The following is a 19001-nucleotide window of genomic DNA, read 5'->3' as shown; positions in this document are numbered from 1 at the left end:
ACACATCAACTTTACATACCCAAAGGCCAAATCTTAGTCTACGGCATAATCCTCAAGTATATGTCAGCCAACAGTACTAGTACAATGAAGCTTAAAGTGTACACCGCAGCTTAATTTAGTCACACACACACACACACACACACACACTAGGAACAGGGCACTATTGCAGGCCCTCACATCATTCATTACACATCAACTTTACATACTCAAAGCTTAGCTTGCAGCCCAAATATATGTGTGAACAGCATCGGTACATGCAATGAGTACTTTAACAGCACCGGTACATGGTAAAATCCCCAAATTCGACATCATAGCAGACAGAGAACCAGAGCGAGCTAGCGATCATTCTCAGCTTCTGCGCATTTTTCTCTTGTCCATGAAGCCCAGGTAACAGCCATTTGCACATAGACTCAGTCATACAAGCTGTCGCAGATCGAGTACCAATAAGATCTCCATTTTCTCTTGAACAAGAATGTGCAGAAGACTAACCAGAGACCCATTGTATATCCAGAACCCAGAGCGATGAAAAACAAGGCCATATCGTTTAAATCTTCATGGTGTTCTTGAGTTGCTGCAATCGGCTCGGGTTGTGAACAATTCCGCGAGAGAGGGGGACCACAGAGGCCTGGGTTGCTAATATCAATATATTTTGGGTCCTCAAGTGTCTGCAATTGATTTCCGGGTCAGGTTGTTATAGGACAGGTTCAAACGACTTAATGATGTGAGAGCCGATAAGCTTGCGGGGATTTCACCCGATAACTCATTGTGTGATAGGTCTCGTGACTCCACTTGTGCCAAGAAGCCAATATTCTCAGGAATTTTTCCATTGAAGGTGTTCCATGATAGGTTCAGGTTCTTCAATTCGACAAGAGTGCTGATTTCTTCTGGGATCTTTCCGATAAAATTATTATAGGATAAATCAAGATTCACCATATATATGACCTCTCCTGTATATAATCTCTCTTGACCCTTCGTGACTACCCTGAAATTCTCGGTATAGGTGGTAATTGTCAAGAATATGCAACTTGTATTATCTCGGGGCCAAAGGCCACAATATATAGTACAGGTACAGGTGCAAATATGCAGGAAGCCCCCTAACATATGGAGAAACTACAATATACAAATATATACATCTAACACCCCCCTCAAACTCATGGTGGATCCATAACACTGAGTTTGGAGAGTAAGAAATCATGCTGCGCTCTAGTCTGTGCCTTTGTAAAGAAATCCGCCAACTGTAACTCTGAAGGCACATACTGAAGCGTAATAACCTGAGCCTGCACCTGAGCACGTGTATAAAAAGCATCAACACCAATATGCTTGGTAAGCTCATGCTTTACCGGATCACGCACAATACTGATAGCACCTGTACTGTCAGACAAAACTGGAGTGGGTGTCGTAACAGAGACCCCAAAATCCGCAAGCAACCACCGTAATCAAGTCACCTCAGCAGTCAACAAGGCCATAGCTCGCAACTCAGCCTCAACACTCGAACGGGAAACCGCTGTCTGTTTCTTCGTCTTCCAAGCAATGAGCGGACCACCAAGAAACACACAGTAAGCAGAAAGGGAACGACGATCCGTAGGATCACTCGCCCACGTAGCATCCGAATAGCACTGAAGCTGGAGGGAGCTGGAACGAGGAAAGAAAAGGCGATGAGTGATCGTGCCACGAAGATAGCGAAGAACACGGAGGAGATGACTATAGTGAACAGTGGTAGGAGCTGAGACAAACTGACTCAGAATATGAACAGGATAAGATATGTCAGGATGAGTGACAGCAAGATAAACAAGACTCCCAACAAGATGGCGATAACGCGTCGGGTCAGGAAGAGGATCACCATCTGTAGGACGAAGCTTAACATTAAGCTCCATAGGAGTCTCAACAGTGCGCTCATCCCCAAGAGCAGCACGAGCAAGAAGATCCTGAATATACTTTTCCTGAGAGATAGAAAAGCCATCAGAAGTGGAGGAGACCTCAATCCCAAGAAAGTAGCGGAGAGGACCAAGATCAGTCATAAGAAACTGATCACGAAGACGAGCCTTAACAAAGGCAATACACTCAGGATCATCACCAGTAATGATCATATCATCAACATAGAGAAGGAGAAGAGTGCGTCCACGAGGAGAAGTGTGAACAAACAGCGCTGGATCATGAGCACTGGGAGAGAAACCAGCAGCAGTCACCACAGAGGCAAAGCACTCAAACCAGGCACGAGGGGCATGTTTCAGGCCATAAAGAGAACGCCGAAGATGACAAACCATCCCATCGGGAACAGAATACCCAGGAGGAGGCTGCATGTAAACCTCCTCACTCAATTCTCCATTGAGGAAAGCGTTCTGAACATCAAGCTGAGATACAGACCAGTATCGAACAGAAGCGACGGCAAGAAGAGTGCGCACATTGGTCATATGAGCCACAGGGGCAAAGGTCTCATCATAGTCATGGCCGTGCTCCTGCTGAAAACCACGAGCCACAAGACGCGCTTTATAGTGCTCAAGAGATCCATCAGAGTGGGTCTTAATTATATAGACCCACTTACACGTGATGGGACGCACACCGGGAGGGGAAGAGACAAGATCCCAGGTGCCAGTGTGCTCAAGCGCAGCAATCTCCTCAGCCATGGCAAGCTGCCATTCGGGATGACGCTCAGCATCCCGATAAGAAGTCGGCTCGAGGGAAACAGAGAGACCGTACTGACTAGGAGAGTAACGATCAGGTGGACGACGAAGACGAGTCGCTGGAAGAGGAGAGGGAAGCTCGTCAGAAGAAGAAGACATATCGGAAGAAGAAGAAGAAGGGACATCAGGAGAAGGATCTGGAGCATGAGAGCGACGAGAATAATGGAAGGGAAAAGGAGACAACGGTGAGGTGGGTGGAGAATCAGGAGAAGAAGGAGGAGAACTAGGTGGGGAGGAGGACAACGGGGTCGAAGGTGAGACATCAGCAATAATAGGTCCCGAAGGAGGATCAATAGGAACAGAGGGAGGTGTGTCAGGAAAAAGTAGAAAGGATATATCCTCCATCGGATAGGTCGAGGAGGTGGGGCGAGGATAGAAAGGACGCGTCTCATCAAACGTGACATCACGAGAAATGCGCATCCGATGACCAACGGGGTCCCAACACCGATAGCCCTTATGCTCACCACTGTATCCAAGAAAGACACACTCAACAGACTGAGCGGTCAGTTTGGTGCGTTCACGAGGGGCAAGAAGAACATAACAAACGCAACCAAACGAACGAAGCGCCGAGTAATCAGGAGGATGACCAGAGAGGCGCTCTAGAGGAATACCACCCTGCAGAGCAGCAGATGGTTGAATATTGACGAGATAGGTGGCAGTGGAAACAACCTCAGCCCAAAAGTGAGGCGAAAGAGAAGCGGCAATCATCAACGCACGACTCATCTCAAGAAGGTGACGATGCTTGCGCTCAGCCACACCATTCTGAGCATGAGCACCAGGACAAGAAAACTGAGCAAGAGTACCCTCCTCAGCAAGGAAAGCGCGCAGTGAATGAGAGATATACTCGCCAGCAGAATCTGCACGAAACACACGAATAGGAGTGGAGAACTGGGTACGAACCATGGCAGCAAATTTCTTATAGATAGACAAGACCTCACTACGAGAAGACATGAAATATATCCAAGTGTGACGAGAAAAATGATCTATAAAGAGAACATAGTAGCGATGACCCCCTTTCGACGGAAAGGGAGCTAGACCCAAAACATCGGAGTGAACAAGATCAAAAGGACGCTCGGACACAGACTCACTGTGAGGATACGGTAGCTGAATCTGCTTACCAAGCTGATAGCCCTGATAATCCAAAGAAGCGTTTCCGTAGACAGACCCCAGAACACCACGATGAACTAAAGACGAGAGTTGAGAACCACATAAATGTCCAAGACGATGATGCCACTGCTGAAAAGAGCTAGTAGCGATGGCTATAGATCCCGAAGAACTGGCGACGGTGGCATCAGAAGGAAGACGAAGCCAGTGAAGCTCCCAGAGGCCATCATGGCGGTGGGGGCCAGCACCAAGCATAGTGCCGGTGCAACGATCCTGAACGGAACAAGAATCAAAGTCGAGAGTGATGCTACAACGAGAGTCGACGATCTGTCTACCAGAAAAGAGTTGCATGTTAAGTTGAGGAACATGCGCAACAGAAGGAACATGAAACGAGGAAGTACTAAGAATGCCTCGACTAATGACTGGGAGGGGGGTACCATCGGCAGTAAGAACACGAACAGGAGGGTCGACAGGTCGAACAGAATGCAACAAGGAAGAATCAGGAGTCATATGAAAAGAAGCTCCAGTATCAAGAAGCCATGGGGATGTACCTGGAGAAGGAGGAGGTGGTCGCTCAACGCTAGAAAACTCAGTCGCAGAACCAGCAGAACCTATCGGTGAAGAATCCCAAGCATTAAGCAGGCATCGAAGCTGCGCTATCTCATGCGCAGAGAGAGGCATGACTGGAGAGGTCGAGGTACAATCAGGGGCCGACGAGGAGCTGTCACCCACACACACAGAGGCCGCCAAAGGTGGGGACGGAGAGCAACACGCCGATGAAGACGGAGTCGACAAAAGACGGTCACAACCGCCTGAAGAAGCCGCAAGAGTCGATGCCGAGCGGCGAGCGCGGCCATAACCACGTGAAGAGGCCGCGAAAGTCGATGTAGAGCGGCAGGCCGACGTAGAAGAAGTCAGCGAAGGGCGGCCATAACCGCGTGAAGAGGCCGCAAAGGTCGACGAAGAGCGGCGAGCCGATGTAGATGAAGTCGGCGGAGGGTGGCCATAACCGCGGGAAGAGGCCGCAAAAGTCGGTGTAGAGCGGCGAGCCGACATACACGGTGTCGACGGATAAAGCCCCCTAACATATGGGGAAACTACAATATACAAATATATACATCTAACAGTAATGTCAATCAAACCAGGGTACACTTCATGACCAAAGCTGAAAGCACCATTAAATGGACCATTTAATGTATCATATCCTTTCATTACTATCATCTCTTTCCACTTAACAACAGATTTTGGTATGATCCCTGATATATTATTACAGGTAAGGTCCAAATACTGAAGATTAACTAGCTTCGTAAGCTCCTCTGGAATGTGACCATAAAACATATTCGACCTCAGTCGTAAGAAAGCCAAATATGGCAATTTCTCCCAGATCCATGTTGGCAAAGACCCAAAGAAATGGTTGTGTGCAAGATCAAGAAAGACGAGTTGTTGGCAGTATTGGAGAAATGAAGGAAATTCACCTGAGAGGTTGTTGCTTCTCAAGCTTAGATTAAGAATACTAAGAGTTGTCATATTTGTTGTGGATGTATGAATGGAGCAATCAGGACTTGGTCCGGTTAGCATATTTTAGGAGATATCCAACATAAGTAATGACCGCAATTTGCACAAAGAAGACGGAATGTTGCCAGAGATGGAATTGTCAAATAGAACAAGTGTTACTAGACTCGGTGCTCCAAAGTATAATGGTAGTGGCCCAAGGAAATTATTTCTGCTAAGATCCAAGTCGGTAAGATTAATGGGAAGCTTAGGTATTGTGCCACTGAACTGGTTAGAACTAAGGTCAATCACTTGCGCTCTCATGAATTACATTGTAGATGGTAAGGAACCACTAATTTTGTTCTGCCGCATATTCAGAATTTTTACTGTGGAAGCCGTTATCCAAAACCAATCTCGCACCGTATCAGATATGCTTGTGTTTGAGATATCAAGATGCTCGACATGTGTCAGCCATCTAAGCCATAGTGGAAATCCTGGCCCGAGAAAGCATGACCAAAGTTCAATGTCCGTTAGATTGGAAGGAGGAACCCAGGTCGGATTCATTGTGAGGGCTATGGCATTATTAGATAACCACAAAATCTCCAAGCTTTTTAGGCCTGATAAATGACCTTCATGTATGAAACCCTTGAGGTTATTGTAGCTCAGGTCCAATTCAGTTAGCTTTGTGAGCTCTCCTATCCATAGTGGCACAGGACCAGTGAGCTTGTTACCACCAAGATAAAGCCAGATCAAATTTCTTAAAGGTTGTAGTTTGGTTGGTAGGCTCCCAGTCAAATTGCTAGGCAAGCGTTGGAAGAACTCTGTTATGGTTCCATTCATCATCTTGTTTCCATGCACAAAGAATTCTTCCAAGCTACATAGGTTCTCTAGGTTTGTTGGTATCATGCCCACAAGTCTATTCGTTGATAAATCAAGCTTTACTATGGAGGTCATATTACCTATCTCGTCGGGAAATTGGCCATAGAAACCATTAATTGCGATACATAGATCCTTAAGGCTAGTCAAACCCCAAAACCAGTTGGGTGTGATACGTGTATGGAAGTTATTGGCGGAAAGGTCAAGTGTTTCAAGAGATGTCAAATTTGAAAGCCGAAGTGAACCAGTGCTAGTTCCAAGACGGCAAAAGCTAAGACGAAGAACTTTTAGAGATGGAAGCATGGTCAGCACTAGAAGAAAATGAACAATTGTACTGAGGTTCACCTTTCTCAGGTCCAGGTGCTGAAGGGAAGTTAACTTTGACAACCAGGTGATATCCGTGGATTATGTGCTGGTGTCGAAGCCTGAGGCTAGATTTAAGTATTGTAAGTTGGAGATATTACCCAAATGCGGCAGTATGCTTCCAATGAAGCCTGAGCTTGATAGGTCCATGTATCTTAACTTGTGGAGAGAACCCAGGAACCCTGGTACTTGCACCCCATCGAACCCATGGCAGCCGAGGCTGAGATACTGTAGATGTTGTAGACCAAGCAATGAGGGGTTAATGTTGCCTCCTAGCACCTGCGTGTAGTCGCTGCCGTTGCAACCAGCGCCCCGGAGATCGAGCTTGATGACATGGTTGTTTCTGCTGCCCGATTGTGGCACCGTCAAGATATTCTACGCGCTTTTGAAAGCGGCAAGTGATCGACTACATCCACCACGAGATTTATCTCGTTAACGCTTAGCGATCTTCGAGGGTATGTTGATCTTCACCTCGTTGCTACCATCTACTAGATTAGATCTTGGCTTGTTATTCGTTCTTGCGGTAGGAATTTTTTGTTTTCTATGCTACGAATCCCTACAGTGGTATCAGAGCCGTGTCTATGCATAGATTGGTTGCACGAGTAGAACACAATGGTTTTGTGGGCGTTGATGCTTTTGTTGTCTTTTGTTATGTGTACTTTGCATCTTGCGGGATGGTGGGATGAAGCGGCTCGGGCTAACTTTACATGACCGCGTTTATGAGACTTGCTCCACGCTCGACATGCAACTTGTATTGCATAAGTGGCTTTGCGGGTGTCTGTCTCTCTCACCATAGTTAAGATTCAATTTACTATTTCAATTGACAACACTAGTATCAGCGTTGTGGTTCATGTTCGTAGGTAGATTGGATCTTACTCGAAAACCCTAAACCACGTAAAATATGCAAACCAAATTAGAGGCGTCTAACTTGTTTTTGCAGGGTTTGGTGATGTGATATGGCCATGATGTGATGATGAATATGTATGAGATGATCATTATTGTATTGTGGCAACCGGCAGGAGCCTTATGGTTATCTTTATATTTCATGTTGTAGTATTATTTCAAAGTAGTTGTAATAGTTGCTACACGTGGTGAACAACCATGAAGACGGCGCCATTGACCTTGACGCTACGCCGACGATGATGGAGATCATGCCCGTTGATGATGGAGATCATGTCCGTGCTTTGGAGATGAAGATCAAAGGCGCAAAGACAAAAGGGCCATATCATATCACATTATGAATTGCATGTGATGTTAATCCTTTTATGCATCTTATATTGCTTAGATCGCGACAGTAGCATTATAAGATGATCCTTCTCACTAAAAATCAAGATAATAAAGTGTTCGTCCTTAGTTAGCACCGTTGTTAAGACTCATTGTTTCGAAGCATCACGTGATGATCGGGTGTGATAGACTCAACGTGTGCATACAACGGGTGCAAGCCAGATTTGCACATGCGGAAACTAGGGTTTGACTTGACGAGCCTAGCATGTACAGACATGGCCTCGGAACACGGCAGACTGAAAGGTTAAGCATGAATCATATAGATGATATGATGAACATGTTGATGTTCGCCATTGAAACTACATCATCTCACGTGATGATCGGACTTGGTGTAGTGGATTTGGTTCGTGTAATCACATCGGAGCGCTACGAGCAGGATGCGCCGGAGGCCAAGCACGCCGGCAAGCTGCTTCTCTCTAAAGAGGAGTGGGTCGCCCGGATGAACCTGCGAGATGGAGGAGCATCGTCTAGCCACACCGGTCGCGTCGGAGGCTTCAAGCCTCGCGGCCATGGACGCGACAGAGGCAACCCAAGGGCACAAGGCCGCTCGGAGGACCGCGACAAGTGTCGCTACTTCGGAATCTTCGTCCATTGGGTGCGGGATTGCCGCAAGAAGCGCGAGGAAGCTCACCTCGTGTGCGGCGGAGCCAACAACGACGCGCTGCCCATGATGCAGGTGTGCATCGTGGCGTCCGCACCTCAGCTCCAAGTGCTAACTCGCCCGAGCGCGGAGTCAAGCACGACAGAGGCGACACCCTCGTCTCGTATGGAGGTTCCTGATACGTCTCCGACGTATCGATAATTTCTTATGTTCCATGCCACATTATTGATGTTATCTACATGTTTTATGCACACTTTATGTCATATTCGTGCATTTTCTGGAACTAACCTATTAACAAGATGCCGAAGTGACGATTCTTTGTTTCTGCTGTTTTTGGTTTCAGAAATCCTAGTAAGGAAATATTCTCGGAATTGGACGAAATCAAAGCCCAGGGGCCTATTTTCTCACGAAGCTTCCAGAAGTCCGAAGGAGAGACGAAGAGGGGCCACGGAGGGGCCACACCCTAGGGCGGCTCGGCCCCCCCTTGGCCGCGCGGCCCTGTGGTGTGGGGCCCCCGTGCCGCCTCTTGACCTGCCCTTCCGCCTATAAAAAGTCTCCGTGACGAAACCCCCAGTACCGAGAGCCACGATACGGAAAACCTTCCAGAGACGCCGCCGCCGCCGATCCCATCTCGGGGGATCCAGGAGATCGCCTCCGGCACCCTGCCGGAGAGGGGAATCATCTCCCGGAGGACTCTACGCCGCCATGGTCGCCTCCGGTGTGATGTGTGAGTAGTCTACCCCTGGACTATGGGTCCATAGCAGTAGCTAGATGGTTGTCTTCTCCCCATTGTGCTATCATTGTCGGATCTTGTGAGCTGCCTAACATGATCAAGATCATCTATCTGTAATTCTATATGTTGCGTTTGTTGGGATCCGATGAATAGAGAATACTTGTTATGTTGATTATCAAAGTTATATCTATGTGTTGTTTATGATCTTGCATGCTCTCCGTTATTAGTAGATGCTCTGGCCAAGTTGATGCTAGTAACTCCAAGAGGGAGTATTTATGCTCGATAGTGGGTTCATGTCTCCGTGAATCTGGAGGAGTGACAAGAACCACTAATATTACGGATGTGCTGTTGCCACTAGGGATAAAACATTAGTGCTATGTTCAAGGATGTAGTCACTAGTTACATTACGCGCAATACTTAATGCAATTGTCTGTTGTTAGCAACTTAATACGGAGGGTTCGGATGATAACTTGAAGGTGGACTTTTTAGGCATAGATGCAGTTGGATGACGGTCTATGTACTTTGTCGTAATGCCCAATTAAATCTCACTATACTCATCATGATATGTATGTGCATGGTCATGCTCTCTTTATTTGTCAATTGCCCAACTGTAATTTGTTCACCCAACATGCTGTTCGTCTTATGGGAGAGACACCTCTAGTGAACTGTGGACCCGGTCCAATTCTCTTTACTGAAATACAATCTCTGCAATACTTGTTCTACTGTTTTCTGCAAACAATCATCTTCCACACAATACGGTTAACTCTTTGTTACAGCAAGCCGGTGAGATTGACAACCTCACTTTGTTTCGTTGGGGCAAAGTACTTTGGTTGTGTTGTGCAGGTTCCACGTTGGCGCCGGAATCCCTGGTGTTGCGCCGCACTACATCTACGCCGCCATCAACCTTCAACGTGCTTCTTGACTCCTACTGGTCCGATTAAACCTTGGTTTCTTACTGAGGAAACTTGCCGCTGTGCGCATCACACCTTCCTCTTGGGGTTCCCAACGGACGTGCCAACCACACGCAACAAGCAAATTTCGGCGCCGTTGTCGGGAGATCAAGACACGCTGCAAGGGGAGTCTCCACTTCTCAATCTCTTTACTTTGTTTTTGTCTTGCTTAGTTTTATTTACTACTTTGTTTGCTGCACTAAATCAAAATACAAAAAAATTAGTTGCTAGTTTTACTTGATTTGCTATCTTGTTTGCTATATCTAAAACACAAAAAAATTAGTTTACTTGCATTTACTTTATCTAGTTTGCTTTATTTACTGTTGCTAAAATGGCCAACGCTGAAAACACTAAGTTGTGTGACTTCACAACCACAAATAATAATGATTTCTTATGCACACCTATTGCTCCACCTGCTACTACAGCAGAATTCTTTGAAATTAAACCTGCTTTACTGAATCTTGTTATGCGAGAGCAATTTTCTGGTGTTAGTTCTGATGATGCTGCTGCCCATCTTAATAATTTTGTTGAATTATGTGAAATGCAAAAATATAAAGATGTAGATGGTGATATTATTAAAATAAAATTGTTCCCTTTCTCATTAAGAGGAAGAGCTAAAGATTGGTTGCTATCTCTGCCTAAGAATAGTATTGATTCATGGACTAAATGCAAGGATGCTTTTATTGGTAGATATTATCCCCCTGCTAAAATTATATCTTTGAGGAGTAGCATAATGAATTTTAAACAATTAGATACTGAACATGTTGCTCAAGCTTGGGAAAGAATGAAATCTTTGGTTAAAAATTGCCCAACCCATGGACTGACTACTTGGATGATCATCCAAACCTTCTATGCAGGACTAAATTTTTCTTCACGGAATTTATTGGATTCAGCTGCTGGAGGTACCTTTATGTCCATCACTCTTGGTGAAGCAACAAAGCTTCTTGATAATATGATGATCAACTACTCTGAATGGCACACGGAAAGAGCTCCACAAGGTAAGAAGGTAAATTCTGTCGAAGAAACCTCTTCCTTGAGTGATAAGATTGATGCTATTATGTCTATGCTTGTGAATGATAGGACTAATATTGATCCTAATAATGTTCCGTTAGCTTCATTGGTTGCACAAGAAGAACATGTTGATGTAAACTTCATTAAAAATAATAATTTCAACAACAACGCTTACCGGAACAATTCTAGTAACAACTATAGACCATATCCTTATAATAATGGCAACGGCTATGGTAATTCTTATGGTAATTCTTACAACAATAATAGGAATTCACCCCCTGGACTTGAAGCCATGCTTAAAGAATTTATTAGTACACAAACTGCTTTTAACAAATCTGTTGAAGAAAAGCTTGGGAAAATTGATATACTTGCTTCTAAAGTCGATAGTCTTGCTGCTGATGTTGATCTTTTGAAATCAAAAGTTTTGCCTAATGAGAATCATCATAATAAAATTGCTACTACAGCAAATGCCATTCAAGTTAGAATTAATGAGAATATAAGATTAATGGCTGAACTGCGTGCTAGGTGGGATAGAGAAGAAAATGAAAAACTAGCTAAAGAGAAGAATATAGCTAAAGTTTGGACTATTACCACCACTAGTAATGCTAATGCTACACATGTTGCTGCACCTCCTACTCATACTAATAAAAGAATTGGTGTTAGCAATGTTTCCACTTCTATGCAAAGCGCGAAAAACTGCCTGAAACTGCTAAAACTGCTGGAACTGCCTTTGATAAAGCTGCTGAAATTTTTTCCAACATTGGGGATGATGATCCCATTGCTTTAGATTATAATGGTTTGAATTTTGATGATTGCCACATCTCTGAAGTTATAAAGTTCTTGCAAAAACTTGCTAAAAGTCCTAATGCTAGTGCTATAAATTTGGCTTTTACACATCATATTACAAATGCTCTTATAAAAGCTAGAGAAGAGAAACTAGAGCGCGAAGCCTCTATTCCTAAAAAGCTAGAGGATGGTTGGGAGCCCATCATTAAGATGAAGGTTAAAGATTTTGATTGTAATGCTTTATGTGATCTTGGTGCAAGTATTTCTGTTATGGCTAAGAAAATTTATAATATGCTTGACTTGCCACCGCTGAAAAATTGTTATTTGGATGTTAATCTTGCTGATCATTCTACAAAGAAACCTTTGGGTAAAGTTGATAATGTTCGCATTACCGTTAACAATAACCTTGTTCCCGTTGATTTTGTTGTCTTGGATATTGAATGCAATGCATCTTGTCCCATTATATTGGGAAGACCTTTTCTTCGAACTGTTGGTGCTGTTATTGATATGAAGGAAGGTAATATAAAATATCAATTTCCTCTCAAGAAAGGTATGGAACACTTCCCTAGAAAGAGAATGAAGGTACCTTTTGATTCCATTATGAGAACAAATTATGATGTTGACACTTCGTCTCTTGATAATACTTGATACACACTTTCTGCGCCTAGCTGAAAGGCGTTAAAGAAAAGCGCTTATGGGAGACAACCCATGTTTTTACCTACAGTACTTTGTTTTTATTTTGTGTCTTGGAAGTTGTTTACTACTGTAGCAACCTCTCCTTATCTTAGTTTTGTGTTTTGTTGTGCCAAGTTAAGCCGTTGATAGAAAAGTAAGTACTAGATTTGGATTACTGCACAGTTCCAGATTTCTTTGCTGTCACGAATCTGGGTCCACCTCCCTGTAGGTAGCTCAGAAAATTAAGCCAATTTACGTGCATGATCCTCAGATATGTACGCAACTTTCATTCGATTTGAGCATTTTCATTTGAGCAAGTCTGGTGCCATTTTAAAATTCGTCAATACGAACTGTTCTGTTTTGACAGATTCTGCCTTTTATTTCGCATTGCCTCTTTCGCTATGTTGGATGAATTTCTTTGATCCATTAATGTCCAGTAGCATTATGCAATGTCCAGAAGTGTTAAGAATGATTGTGTCACCTCTGAATATGTTAATTTATATTGTGCACTAACCCTCTAATGAGTTGTTTCGAGTTTGGTGTGGAGGAAGTTTTCAAGGATCAAGAGAGGAGTATGATGCAACATGATCAAGGAGAGTGAAAGCTCTAAGCTTGGGGATGCACCCGGTGGTTCACCCCTGCATATATCAAGAAGACTCAAGCGTCTAAGCTTGGGGATGCCCAAGGCATCCCTTCTTCATCGACAACATTATCAGGTTCCTCCCCTGAAACTATATTTTTATTCCATCACATCTTATGTGCTTTTTCTTGGAGCGTCGGTTTGTTTTTGTTTTTTGTTTTGTTTGAATAAAATGGATCCTAGCATTCACTTTATGGGAGAGAGACACGCTCCGCTGTAGCATATGGACAAGTATGTCCTTGGTTTCTACTCATAGTATTCATGGCGAAGTTTCTCCTTCGTTAAATTGTTATATGGTTGGAATTGGAAAATGATACATGTAGTAATTGCTATTAATGTCTTGGGTAATGTGATACTTGGCAATTGTTGTGCTCATGATTAAGCTCTTGCATCATATGCTTTGCACCCATTAATGAAGAAATACATAGAGCATGCTAAAATTTGGTTTGCATATTTGGTTTCTCTAAGGTCTAGATAATTTCTAGTTTTGAGTTTGAACAAGAAGGAAGACGGTGTAGAGTCTTATAATGTTTTCAATATGTCTTTTATGTGAGTTTTGCTGCACCGGTTCATCCTTGTGTTTGTTTCAAATAAGCCTTGCTAGCCTAAACCTTGTATCGAGAGGGAATACTTCTCATGCATCCAAATACTTGAGCCACCCACTATGCCATTTGTGTCCACCATACCTACCTACTACATGGTATTTTCCGCCATTCCAAAGTAAATTGCTTGAGTGCTACCTTTAAAATTCCATCATTCACCTTTGCAATATATAGCTCATGGGACAAATAGCTTAAAAACTATTGTGGTATTGAATATGTAATTATGCACTTTATCTCTTATTAAGTTGCTTGTTGTGCGATAACCATGTTCACTGGGGACGCCATCAACTATTCATTGTTGAATTTCATGTGAGTTGCTATGCATGTCCGTCTTGTCTGAAGTAAGAGAGATCTACCACCATATGGTTAAGCATGCATATGTTAGAGAAGAACATTGGGCCGCTAACTAAAGCCATGCTCCATGGTGGAAGTTTCGATTTTGGACAACAATCCTCAAATCTCAAATGAGAAAATTATTAATTGTTGGTATATGCTTATGCATAAAAGAGGAGTCCATTATCTGTTGTCTATGTTGTCCCGGTATGGATGTCTAAGTTGAAGAATAATCAATAGCGAGAAATCCAATGCGAGCTTTCTCCTTAGACCTTTGTACAGGCGGCATAGAGGTACCCCTTTGTGACACTTGGTAAAAACAATGCATTGTGATGATCCGGTAGTCCAAGCTAATTAGGACAAGGTGCGGGCACTATTAGTACACTATGCATGAGGCTTGCAACTTATAAGATATAATTTACATGATGCATATGCTTTATTACTACCGTTGACAAAATTGTTTCATGTTTTCAAAATCAAAGCTCTAGCACAAATATAGCAATCGATGCTTTTCCTCTATGGAGGACCATTCTTTTACTTTCAATGTTGAGTCAGTTCACCTATCTCTCTCCACCTCAAGAAGCAAACACTTGTGTGAACTGTGCATTGATTCCTACATATTTGCTTATTGCATCTATTATATTACTCTATGTTGACAATATCCATGAGATATACATGTTACAAGTTGAAAGCAACCGCTGAAACTTAATCTTCTTTTGTGTTGCTTCAATGCATTTACTTTGAATTATTGCTTTATGAGTTAACTCTTATGCAAGACTTATTGATGCTTGTCTTGAAGTGCTATTCATGAAAAGTCTTTGCTATATGATTCACTTGTTTACTCATGTCATATACATTGTTTCGATCGCTGCATTCACTACATATGCTTTACAAATAGTATGATCAAGATTATGATGGCATGTCACTCCAGAAATTATCTGTGTTATCGTTTTACCTGCTCGGGACGAGCAGAACTAAGCTTGGGGATGCTGATACGTCTCCGACGTATCGATAATTTCTTATGTTCCATGCCACATTATTGATGTTATCTACATGTTTTATGCACACTTTATGTCATATTCGTGCATTTTCTGGAACTAACCTATTAACAAGATGCCGAAGTGCCGATTCTTGTTTCTGTTTTTGGTTTCAGAAATCCTAGTAAGGAAATATTCTCGGAATTGGAGGAAATCAAAGCCCAGGGGCCTATTTTCTCACGAAGCTTCCAGAAGTCCGAAGGAGAGACGAAGAGGCACTACAACATGACCCCTCCTACAGCAACGCATACATCTGTATCTAAATGCCAATATAGGCGTTGCTAGCTCCTCTACCAACGGATAATGATGCGTTGCGTTTTTGGGTGTTGCAAGGGTACAATACAACGCATATAGGTCCGTTGGTAACAGGGGCGTTGCTAGGCAGCAACGCATAGAACTAAGGTTTGGCAACGATTACATGTGTTGGTGCTTACACTGCCTGATTGAATTCATGACACACATAATATTAATTTAACCAGCTAAATATTTACAACGTTTGAAAGAGGTGTTCCACATAATATCCCGAATATTTAATTTATTTTGCAATTATCTTGAATTGGGTTTATGTTGTGCTTTCAAGACATATACATGAAGTGAGAAAAGTTAATATCACTATTCATAGAGAAGAGAATGATATTATATATTGAATTAAAATTGTAGCATTACAAAAGGAACACCATCCACGTGGTACATATACAAATACTATGTTTACAACATCACTTCCCTCCTACTCCCTTCAATCCATTTTAATCAACGCGCATACCATGTACACATGCACGCGATCTTCACAACTTCAACGTCAATTTAATGGGATCAGAGGTAGTAAAGATAACTAAAGATCCTAATATGTGAAGTATAGTATCCAGCATTAATAACATTGTCCTCCTCCCGCTCAACTTGTTACCCATATCATCATCCATTTATCTTTTGAATCTACAGGAAAAGGCAAAATTATTAACACAACAATTCAAGAAACATCAGTGCCCAATGCAAATAAATATTAGAAACAACATATTAAGAAGTCGTGTTTGTCACTAGACAGCACAGCTGCATTAGGCGCTTTTGAGTTCCTGTTCTGAAAATCATGCTGGTTGCCAGAAGTAACATCATTTTAAATAATCATTAGAGTACTAAAGTTTGAACATACATCCAAGTTTGATGCTGTAAACACACATGTTTCTTTCCTTCATAAATTGAAAAGAGACTAGTGATTTTAACAATAGTAAGACCATGTCCGTAGGCACTTCATGATGTACGTACATGTAGAGTAAAGTCTATTGAAAAATGGAAGAAAAACGGAAAATCTGCATCTCAGTTGGTGATACCTTTAAATTCATGCCAGCATGCTGCTTGGAATTTCTTTTAACACATCAGTAGCATGCCAACGCAAGTCTGCATGTAGGACAATGTGCCATATACCATGAACCTGAAATAGCCCATTGCACCTACACGTGTCAACTCGTTACCACACAGACCGAAAGACAGAAAGATAAGTAACCACGATAAAGATATGAACTGTCCATCCGATAGCATATCATAACCCTCTAATTAACTAGATCAGCAAAATGAATGTAACACATAGCACGAGTGATTGGCTTGCATTTACCTCTGGGTAAATAGGAGTTTTTAGTGGCCTCAAAACCAGCAAACATAAAAATATAGTTCCACTTCCTTTGTTTACCAGCCAAAATTCCAAGTATTCAGTAGGAAACACAAATAACATGTCCATCCAGTTAAACATCACCTGCATAACTGAAGTTAACTTAAGTTAGTAGTTTGCTCCAGGGTTCAGTTAAAATAGGGGAGGTTTACTATTCTAGCCGTGGATTTCCATCACTAGCCAAACTGACATTTGGGTGGAACTTATGAGCATTGCACGTGCTTCTTATTGTGTATTTCTAAACAGAGCGCAGTAAGAAAATAATAATAAGGGGCAATACACCTAGATAATCATGCTGGCCATGGATAAACTGGATTATGTAAAATATATATAATGTGCAGACAGATTCATGATTAGTCTTTACTCTTTGGCCATGTATTTGTTGCAACTGGCTACTGTTTATAATCAACATAAAGACAAGATGCAATAAACAATGAAGATGATCCTAACGAATTTTATACGCGGCGCATAATGGTAAAGTTTGGGAAGGACTGCTGACATGATCTAGTTACAAAAAAGCTCGATGGACATACTTTAAATAACCCTGAATCTACACCCAGATTTTTTGCTCTACCAACAACTTCAGTTCCAGCCCTATAGCTACATAGAGAACATGTAGCTTACCTTGCCAAGATAAGGGTCCACGACAATTAGTTCACACACAAATTTCTTCTAATCTGCTGAAGTAAAACCAAGTTTCTCCTATTGAAACTTCAGGAATTAAATTTCCAGCTGGTGAAAGCTACAGGACGAAATAGGTCATTAATCAGAACATGAACATATGCACATTTGCAAATAGTACTAATCATTTCACGTTCTAACTGATCACTTAAATACTTAGAACAGTGCGCATGGGAAACCAGACTCTGCATTTGGCACTCGCAATGCATTAGGTGAGAAGTCCTGTACGTACCTGTGATAGGCCTGACAGTGAACAGATAATATCACGGGCGGACAGTTAGGCACATGTGAGGATAGACATGAGATGGCTACCGACGATGCCGGCAGCGATGTCAACAGCGGTGGATGCAGCCTGCAGGTCCTAAGCCCGATTGCCCTCGTCTCCCCCGATTTGAAATCCCCATCAGTGCCTTCAGCGTCACCACCAACCAACAGAATCCGATGCGGCAAGGTTGCGGAACTAATCAAGAACGAGAAAAACAGACATAAATCTGAAAGGGGGAAACGATGAGTCGAGCCTGGATTGCCGTTGGTCCACCGTTAGAACCATGTTCCGCCTCACCCTTTCTCGTTGCACACGCGCCCCCGCATCATTCACTGCGTAGTCGCCGCCTGGGGAAGCTGGAGAGGAAGAGAGTAGATGTTGTTCCATGTCTTGATTTGTGGCGGCGTAGTGCTATTAGGGTTAGATGGACTGACGAATATTGGGGATCGGGAGTTAGGATGGAGATGTAGAGGCGGGGGTGGGGGCGGACTTAAGGGTGTGGACGTGGGAGAGGTGGACGGTAGATACACATATTACCACCGTTGGAAGATATGTGTTGTTGTAGGGCCGGTCGTGTTGTAGTGAGGGGCCACGGAGGGGCCACACCCTAGGGCGGCGCGGCCCCCCCCTTGGCCGCGCGGCCCTGTGGTGTGGGGCCCCCGTGCCGCCTCTTGACCTGCCCTTCCGCCTAAAAAAGTCTCCGTGATGAAACCCCCAGTACCGAGAGCCACGATACGGAAAACCTTCCAGAGACGCCGCCGCCGCCGATCCCATCTCGGGGGATCCAGGAGATCGCCTCCGGCACCCTGCCGGAGAGGGGAATCATCTCCCGGAGGACTCTACGCCGCCATGGTCGCCTCCGGTGTGATGTGTGAGTAGTCTACCCCTGGACTATGGGTCCATAGCAGTAGCTAGATGGTTGTCTTCTCCCCATTGTGCTATCATTGTCGGATCTTGTGAGCTGCCTAACATGATCAAGATCATCTATCTGTAATTCTATATGTTGCGTTTGTTGGGATCCGATGAATAGAGAATACTTGTTATGTTGATTATCAAAGTTATATCTATGTGTTGTTTATGATCTTGCATGCTCTCCGTTATTAGTAGATGCTCTGGCCAAGTTGATGCTAGTAACTCCAAGAGGGAGTATTTATGCTCGATAGTGGGTTCATGTCTCCGTGAATCTGGAGGAGTGACAAGAACCACTAAGATTACGGATGTGCTGTTG

General features: G+C 43.4%; 1 long non-coding RNA gene and 1 pseudogene across 3 annotated transcripts; both read right to left on the bottom strand.

Moving 5' to 3' along the window:
• Positions 1–335: 335 nt before the first annotated feature.
• LOC139830790 (receptor-like protein EIX2) lies at positions 336–8310 on the bottom strand (annotated as a pseudogene).
• A 7476-nt stretch (positions 8311–15786) lies between these two features.
• On the bottom strand, positions 15787–18283 carry LOC127349365 (uncharacterized). 3 transcript variants are annotated; one of them, XR_007880210.1, is made up of 6 exons: positions 18071–18282; positions 17741–17918; positions 17452–17569; positions 16774–16919; positions 16493–16593; positions 15787–16100 (listed from the first exon to the last, which is right to left on the bottom strand). It is a non-coding gene; the product is annotated as an uncharacterized lncRNA (long non-coding RNA). The 3 variants fall into 3 exon arrangements; XR_007880209.2 differs by having other exon boundaries at positions 16493–16612; positions 17741–18283; XR_007880208.1 differs by having other exon boundaries at positions 17741–18279.
• Positions 18284–19001: the final 718 nt, after the last annotated feature.

The sequence above is a fragment of the Lolium perenne genome, chromosome 4 (assembly GCF_019359855.2).
Source record: "Lolium perenne isolate Kyuss_39 chromosome 4, Kyuss_2.0, whole genome shotgun sequence".
Taxonomy (NCBI): domain Eukaryota; kingdom Viridiplantae; phylum Streptophyta; class Magnoliopsida; order Poales; family Poaceae; genus Lolium; species Lolium perenne.
Note: the sequence above shows the minus strand (reverse complement) of the source record. Positions and strands in the feature narration are given on the sequence as shown.